Source organism: Lygodium microphyllum, chromosome 1 (genome assembly GCF_053477565.2).
Source record: "Lygodium microphyllum isolate KBCC chromosome 1, Lygodium_microphyllum_v1.1.10, whole genome shotgun sequence".
NCBI classification, from domain to species: Eukaryota; Viridiplantae; Streptophyta; class Polypodiopsida; order Schizaeales; family Lygodiaceae; genus Lygodium; species Lygodium microphyllum.
Window position 1 is genome coordinate 115,872,385 of NC_141135.1, and position 8,928 is coordinate 115,881,312.

Here is an 8,928-nt window from a genome sequence, read left to right on the forward strand (position 1 = left end):
TTGTGGCATCAACATGTTTTTATAAAAATTGAGCACATCACATCAAGAAATTCCAAGCATAGTAGTGCATTACTTGAGATCAGGATAAATTTGGGACCTAGGTGGTTTTACACCAGGCCCCCATTGACCACATGTTATATGTTCAAAAGAGGATATTTTCTCTTTTTGTTGTGGCATCAACATGTTTTCATATAGAATTGAGAACATCACATTAAGAAATTCCAAGCATAGTAGTGGATTACTTGAGATTAATATAAATTTTAAAAATTTCCAAACATAGTAATGGATTACTGGAGATTAGGATACCTATAGTGATATGTAAAACCAATTGCCTCACATGGTAGGAAAAGAGTAAGGAAACAACCTACTACATGAGGTAAAGTAACTATCTAATGTTTTCATATGCTTACTCATGAGATCATCTTATCTTGCTCTGAGAAAAGTTTCTCATTGTTGTGATGCCACTTTCATTTGGATAATTTTAGGGCAAGACTTTTCCAAAAGATAGGAATGTGAAAATGGAAGGTGACTTTGGCTAGAGAGTCTTGTGTACAATGCATATCAAGAATCAAATAATAATAACTTGATTAGAAAGTAAATGAAAGAATCATATACAATCTTTTCTTGAGAAGTTATGTCAAACATTCATAGAGTGATTGACTATACTTGCACTATCAATGAGGGATATTGAAAGGATCTACCAGTAATATTGTAAATTTTTTCTTTTTTTTATAGATCTATTGCATGCTCCAATATAATGAGATAAAAGCTCAATTTTCTAATTTGAGAAATAATTGTCCCTTTTTACTTGGAAGGGCTTCCACATGAATTAAGATTTAGGACCCTGTTGACACATGCATGATACCACAAATTTATATTGAAGAAACATTATATATAATATTATCACACTATAATATATGAAGGATATGCCAATGAAATTGAATACAAAAATATGCACAACTCTTCTAAAATGCTAGGCACCACCATCAAAATAGGCATCGATAAAAGATTCACTCTTTATATACTAGTATATGCATCCAAATAAGTGTAATGGAATAAATCTTGAGAAAATAGATGATATATAGACACAAATTATTGATGCAAATTTTGACGATGCAAGAAAACATACCTACATGTACATTGGCAAATACGAAGAAAAAAAAGAGTGGATTTTACACTTTCTAGTGTAGAAAAAAAATAAAATCAAGGATTTGGCTCTTTGCAAGGCCAGATTCCTCTTATACATGTAGACACAAGCTTGATTGCAATTGTGTGGGTAGTTGGATGGGATGATGAAAAGAGTGATAGATATGCTATGAGACTTTGTGTGAAGGTGCTAAATGAGAAGCAAAGAAGATAGCCACAAGTGAGAAGAGAGCATTAGGGCATTATAACGACCCTAAAATGTGATAGAGACTACTTTATGGGTGCTAATGTTGTTATTGTTGAGACAAATTCCTTACCATTATTTGGAATGATTACCAGTTGTGCCATATCGGATATTGCTATGTTGTGATGGATAGCATATATTAAGTCACTAAACCTTGAATTATATCATATAGCAAGAAGGGATAATCCAGTTGTTGTTGACATGTTATCAAGGGCACAATTTGAGGATGAAGAGGGAATGATGGAGGATGAAGAGGAAAATGAATTTGCTATTGAAAATGCTTGTTTTACAATAGGGACTTGAGTTATAGTAGCTATAATTGCAAGTATAGGTGTCATAAATGCTAGTACAACTATCATAAATGCACGGATAATAGTAAATACAACAAGTGCAACATGTAGATTGATAGGAAGTGTTGTTGTAGTAGTAAATTAAATAGCAAATAAAGTGGGTTTAGCTATGGAAAAAGCTTGTACAATAGAGAGAAGTCATTACAAATGTTATTTCTCAACCATGGAGATATTTTTGGACGATTTATATGTAGGTGACTGGTTAAAAACAAGACAGTGTCTTAGCATGCTATCTAAGAAAGACAAGTGGTTTGAAGAGGAATTCAAGAGGATAAAAAGGAAGGTAAATGGGTTCTTCTTGAAAGATAGATATTTTTGAAAGTATATGAAGAAGACGAAAGGGGCTCCATTAAGAGTCCTTGGTGATAGAGCTACTCTACTCCTATGTTTATTTTCGAAAGTCCCCTATGTTTATCCATTGAAGGGTTCGTGAACAAGTGCCTTTCCTGTGGAAGGGCCTTTTCAAAATGTTGACCTTCGATAGACATGTATTCTAAAATTTGCATTTCTAGCTAATAGAATAGTATTTGAGAAAAAAAAACTATGACATTTATATAAGCCATCTTGTTGGTTTTTCATGTCCATTAATTTACAAAAATCTAATATCGACATGATATGATGATAGAATATTTATAACTTAGTACAACATATGAGTAATTATTTAAGCATTAAAAAAATTATAATGCTATCACCAAAAATAAAATTGCAATGCCCGGTTGAGGCTAAAGCTCAATCAATTAAGATGAAAGGCAACAAGATAGCTTTGCAATCATCCATAGTCTCAAATGAAATAGCAATACAATCAAAGCACACCATTACTTATACTTTCTTATATCAACTTTGTTGCTACCACATGAACATTGCGATGAGCTTTTAATTCATCCCATGTTGTATAGATGGCATCCCAATCAACATCTGTGGGATCCTTAGCACCATTGTGTATGAAAGGAACATGAGTTGATTCAAGCTCTCGAGTGACAATTTGTTGCGATCATTGGACTTAATATGATTCATTCTGGAGAAACCTCTCATAATCGACAATCGTGCTTGTAACAATGACCAAGCACGCATGCCATAACTACCCTTCTATAGCAAGGTTTGTAAAATCATACCCTTCTCTAGGAAGGGCAAATTTTTTTACTTGCCCTTGGATAACAAGGTTTTAAAAATATTTGCCTTCTCCTAAGGTCAAAATGCCTTAGAAGGGCTCTCCAACCCTTAAAAAGAGTCAAGGCTCCGTCATGTCCTAAGGCCCGTTCCCGATGGACACGTTTTTGTGTTATCGAGGAGCAGATAGGCACGCTGAAGTGTTGGGCTTACAATAAGGCACACGAGAGCACGTCACGAGACGTGTTTATTCGACGAATGCTTCGGGGTACCCGAGACACAGAGAGAGAGAGGTTTCTAAAAACTCTAGAGAGCTTTTCACCCTCGGAGACGTAGTACCGGTGGGAGCGACACCTATAAATGGTGAGTGTAGGCCCGACACCAGAGGTAGCACACGCAAAAAACATAGGCTCATGCACAAACAATGCCCTTTATACCTTCAATACAGCAATATTGTCTATGGCAGCCATAGTTGGGCCGTGGGGGGGCTTCGTGGGCGGTAGCCCCTTCGACGACGGTTGGAGCAACGGTGGGGTGTGCAACCTCACCATCTACTACGCGTCCAACAATCTCAATGGCTTTCGAGTCCTGTACGGCAACGGCACCACTGTGTTGCACGGCAGTGCCAACCACAAGGAACTTTCAATCGATCCCCATATAGGAAAAAAAGAGAGTTCCCCATGGAATTCCCTAGTTGAAAATACATATAAGTGGGGAAAGTAAAAACTAGGGAAAATGGGACATTTCCTAGTGAGAATAAGTAGGGAATCACATAAGACCTTTTCTATGTAGGAAATATTTCCTACATAGGAAATTCCTACATAGGAAATTCCTATGTAGGAAATATTTCATACATAGGAAAGTACAGAATTTTCTATGTAAGGAATAATTCTTATATAAGAAATATTCCATATATAGGAAAAAAATTCTAGATGTGATTCCCTAGGTACTCTTACTAGGAAATCTCTCATTTTTCCTATTTTTTACATTCCCTACTTATATGTACTTTCAACTAGGGAATTCCGTGGGAATTCTCTTTTTTCCTTATCAATTTATCTACTTTGCCCTTACTCTTAGACATGCTAATGTCAAACAAGAAATTACACAATAAATTTTTAACTAGAAATTTATATAGAGAATGTCATCATTTCTAAGTAAGGATCAATAACATACATCTAATGATCAAAATAGATTAAACAAATTAAGACATCAACATCTACTTCTAGCAACCAAAAGAAAAATAAAAATACTTTTAAAGGAGCATAGAACTAAAAACTAAGTAAGCAACATGTGTGTCTTGAATATTTTATCCCTTAAATCTCCAATATGTTCCAAAGTAATAAATGTTTGAGTAATCCCTCAAATCTCCAACATGTTGAAAAGCAATAAATTATTAACTCAAAGTAGAAGTTATGCTAAAACTTCCACATCATCTAGACTAAGCACATTGCTATTTTTGTTTAATACAACTTTGCCATTTCCTAGTAGCCAATAAACAATCTCCTTAATCATATAATCACTTGTTGGCTTCTTTGTATCCTTAATCAAGACTCGAAAGCTAGCTTCAATCTTTTTGAGATTCATGTATGTACTCTTTAAAGAAAAGTACATATCATGAATTGTAGGCACACGAAGATACTTCAAAAGTATGGTTTCCATGTTCTCTTTTGTCATATTAACCTGCATTGAATAACAAAAAGAGAATAAGTAACTTATTATACTATGTATAGATAATTAAATGACACGAATTATAGTATGAAAAGCCATAAATTTAACTAAATGACTATTATATATATATATATATATATATATATATATATATAAACTATAAAGCTACTCTTTAAGCATCATTTGAAATGTTAATCTCAAAGCTACAAAATCAACTACATGACTACAATTATATATATCTATTTAAAATATAAATTAACAATAAAGTTACCCTTTGAGTATCATTTGAAATGTTAATCTCAATGCCTTGGTTTGGGAGATCTTTAAATTCCTAATTCAAATAAAATAAAAAGATTAGATTATGCTTTTCATGTATGACATAAACAAAAATATAAACATTTACATCTAGCACCTTTGGTTCTTTTTCGTTGATATTGGTACCTCGTTTCATGCTCCTTTGTTGCAAAATATCCTTCATCTTCTCACTTGGCTAGTCAACACGTAAAATAAATAGTTATATAATAAATCATATCTTTAGTTATTCACTAAACTATGACGCTATTGTTCTCTCACAAACATATATCAAATACCTTCCTCTTTCTTTGGCTTTTTCGAGATGTTTCATTAATGTCATCATCTAGATTAGCCTACATTCAAAACTAAAATTAGTAATCACATTAAAAACATTTATATAGAAAAAAAAGTTACATACCTTATCATTGCTTGAACTATGGATACTTTGTTCCAGAGTTTCTTGACGTTTAGTTGAGTACATTATTTTGTCTAAACCATGTGACAATAACTTTGAAAAGCTTGCACAATTTTCCATATCAAGTGTCTCATCTTCATTTTCAACATCCTACATTTTAAGCATGTAAAGGATAAGATACTGTTAAGAACATGAATCATATGGTTAATCTTAAATTTAATATAAAGCAAAGAACCTCATCGGATGTATAACATTGAAATTCTTCAAAGCTCTTTTCTTCCTCCACGAACATTTTCATCTATGGGAAATGAAAGTTAATGTATAAGTATCTGTATAAGAGACATTCTCAAAGAAAGTTATTAGATATGAGCTCAAAAGCATTACCTGCAATGATAAATTTGTTTGCTTTTATTGTTGTCCTTCAAAGGAGCTACTTTCTTCAAGAGGCTACATCAACAAAATAAGATCATGTGTATACATCAAATGTCTCCAAAATATATGGAATCAAGTACAAAAATGATAAACATATAAGATTATAAGATACATTTTTCAAACCTTGTTCATTCGCAATATCATCCATGCTACGAATGTATACATCAAGTTGATTAGAATCAATAGTAGCAACATATGGTTCACTCTGCCATCAATAGACACCCCTAAATGAGTATGGGAGAAAAAGAGCCAATCCTACACTTATGATATCAAACTTATAAATCATATCATCTTACCATTGATGATGTTATGTCATTTGATACATTTTGAAGCTTATCTATATCATCCACTCCAAGAGATGTGGATAATTCTCTCTATATGTCATAAGATTAATAGTTCAATAACTAAGAATCTACACCTCAAATATTAGGAAAGCCAATTAAAAAAAGTAACAATCAACTTACCTTCTTTAAAAAATCTTTTTTCTTCAAATACTTTCTTTCATCTTGCTTTGTACCCTTCCACCAGTCATATATGTCATTCTCTCTCCATATGTACTCACATCCAGTAAACTTCAATGGTAAAATCTCATGGTGATTCTTTGATATAATTTTCATGATATACTTTTTATCCGCATTTTTATAACGTAGATCATCTGGGTTTAAGGATTCAAACCACCTATGTACTCGATGATAATTTTCGAGTATGACAGTGTGTTGACTTTTAAAGTATTCAGCCAAGAGCTTTTTTCCATAAAGTCTACCCTCTTCTCTAAATTTCAACATGGGTGGCCGATATATATCATCATATGATGGTATGCGTATCACTCCTATTGATACTCAAGTGATCAAATATCATTAGTTAGTATAACCATTTCAAAAAATGACTCATTATCAACATAAGAAAGCTAATAATACCTGATTCTTGGCTTGAAAAAGTGTTAAGGCAAGCAATCTCAATGTCTTCCTTTCTTACATTGTCTCTTGTGTCATCTTTAGTAACTTTTTTACCTATATATACATAGAGTTAACCAAACCTCACGATAATACAAGGTTATGAAAATTTTCAATAACACAAAAGAAAGTAATTAGATATTGTGTATCAATTTGGGTCACCAAATTTGTACAAGTTTTTGATCCTTAAAGTTGGTACCTGCATCTTGACTTGAAGAAACATTATCGCAAGTAACCTCCTTATCTCCCTTTCTTACATTACCTCTTTTCCCACCTTTTGTTGTTCTTTTACCCTTGATCCTCATTCTCTAAGAGTTCAACTAGGAAATGACTCTCTAGTCATCAAAATTCATCAATTGGTTCTTTACTTGTAGAAATACTAGTGGTAAGAGCTCTCTATGCACATTGACCCCCTAAAAAAGGTGAGCACTTCCCTCTTCAAGCAGCTTACTAGAGAGATGCTGCCTTCCATGACCATCGGCAATGGTTGAAAGCATGTCAAAATGCCCACCTTACCTTTGTCAATGATTCTTGAGAGTAAAACCCAGAAGTAGGAGAGAATGTGTTTCTCCAAGCTTGAGTGGCTGGAGTAAAGAATTTGGATAGTGTGACTCCACTTGCCCTAGAGATCATTAGGGAAATCTAGTAGAAGTACAAGCGGGAGTTGATCAACCCACTGGAAGAAGCTAAAACATGAACTCTAGGCCACCATGATAGACTCTTGCTCCAATCTCCCATCTGTTTCATGACAAACTAGATGAGCCGGTGGACTTTGCTAAGTTTCTTCCTCCCAAATTATTTTCTCTTTTCATTCTATCTATTGATTCGTGTTTTTTACAAAATTGGATCTCTACCACAAAATTTAGCCAAAACCCCTATCAAGAGCCTTACCATATCACTTTGGGTTTACTCTTCAAGCACTAGGTAAGCTACATTGCTTCTCGATTATGATAACTCGAGGAAATGGGGGGAACAAGTTCCTAGGACAGATGCCAATGTAAAGGGTAAAATGGATTATTATCTTAGTGAAGATGGAAATGGATTATACCTAGGAGTTGAGTGAGTGCATAGATTTTTCAAAAGACAAGCCCCCAACTACACGTGGGTTCTGCCTGCATTACTAAGATTTGGAATCTATCACCATCATTAGAGGACACCTCACCTTAGTACACAAGTCAATATCCACATCATAGTGTCATTTGGATCTTACACAAAAGCTTACAAGCATGGACCCCTTTTGTCACATGCTTAAATGTATTTATATATATTAAAGGAACTAAAGTCAAAGTAACTTTTGGAATCCATTTTTTATAATCTCAATAACTCCCAAGGGAAAGCAAATTTCAAGAAAATTCTTGCGCTACCCAATCGGATTCAATCTAGTCTACAAAGTTGTAGAAGAAACTTTTTTTAGATTCTTCACCGGTTTGAAGTTACGAAGGCACAAACTGCTGGCTACATGCAAGTTTTTTCTCTCTTTCACCACATCAACTTTCCATTCTATCCCTCTTGTAAATATATTATAATAATGTGCTTTGGGCATCCACCTCTTGTAATCTAGCTCCCTTTCTCTATTTTGTCTACCACCACCCTTGGCTTCTTGCATGTTGACCAACGTGGGGACTTGTTCCATCCACTATTCTCCATATTTTCAAAGATGCCATACATCATCTAGGATTATGTTAATCAAGAAGATTAGCTTAATCAATCCCTCTCATAGAGGCTATACAAGGAACCCATGGAGATGTAAAGAGACAAGGAGAATGACAAGTACATGAGAGCACTCTAGAATACCCTGATGCTAGTCTATCTTTTTTATGTAAGTTATGAGTGAGTCTCTTTTATTATGTAGCATAATGGCAAGCTTCCTCTACCTCTTCTCCTCTCGTCTCTCTCTCTTCTCATCTTCTCATTCCATGAATATATAATGGCAACCTTCCTCTACTTCTTCTTCTCTTGTCTCCCTCTCTTCTCATCTCTCTCTCTCATATTCTAATATGGTTTCTAGTACATATATTCTCTCTCGTGAAGTTGTGTCTTGGCTATTTCCATTCTCTTTGAGGAAAGGGATGCCAAATCCCATCCTCCCTTTGGCTAGGTGGTGCCTCTCTTTAGTTCTCTTAGTGAGGATTGGAGGTTGGGTGGGTAAGATGCAACCCATTCATCTTTTCAGCTCTCATTTTTTGTGCCCTCACCAAGGAGTTCTCAAGCTATGCTCTACAATTTCTATGAAGGAAGAAACATCAAAGGAGTTGTCCTCTTCTTCAATGAGTGTCTATTAAGGAATCAGGAGGAATATTCATCAAACCCTATTAAAGG

At 34.4% G+C, this 8,928-nt stretch overlaps 1 long non-coding RNA gene across 1 annotated transcript; it reads right to left on the reverse strand.

The window, feature by feature from the left end:
* Positions 1-5,784: 5,784 nt before the first annotated feature.
* Positions 5,785-6,239, reverse strand: LOC148041581 (uncharacterized). Its single transcript, XR_015692449.1, has 3 exons — positions 6,121-6,239; positions 5,953-6,030; positions 5,785-5,861 (listed from the first exon to the last, which is right to left on the reverse strand). It is a non-coding gene; the product is annotated as an uncharacterized LOC148041581 (long non-coding RNA).
* Between the last annotated feature and the right edge of the window lie 2,689 nt (positions 6,240-8,928).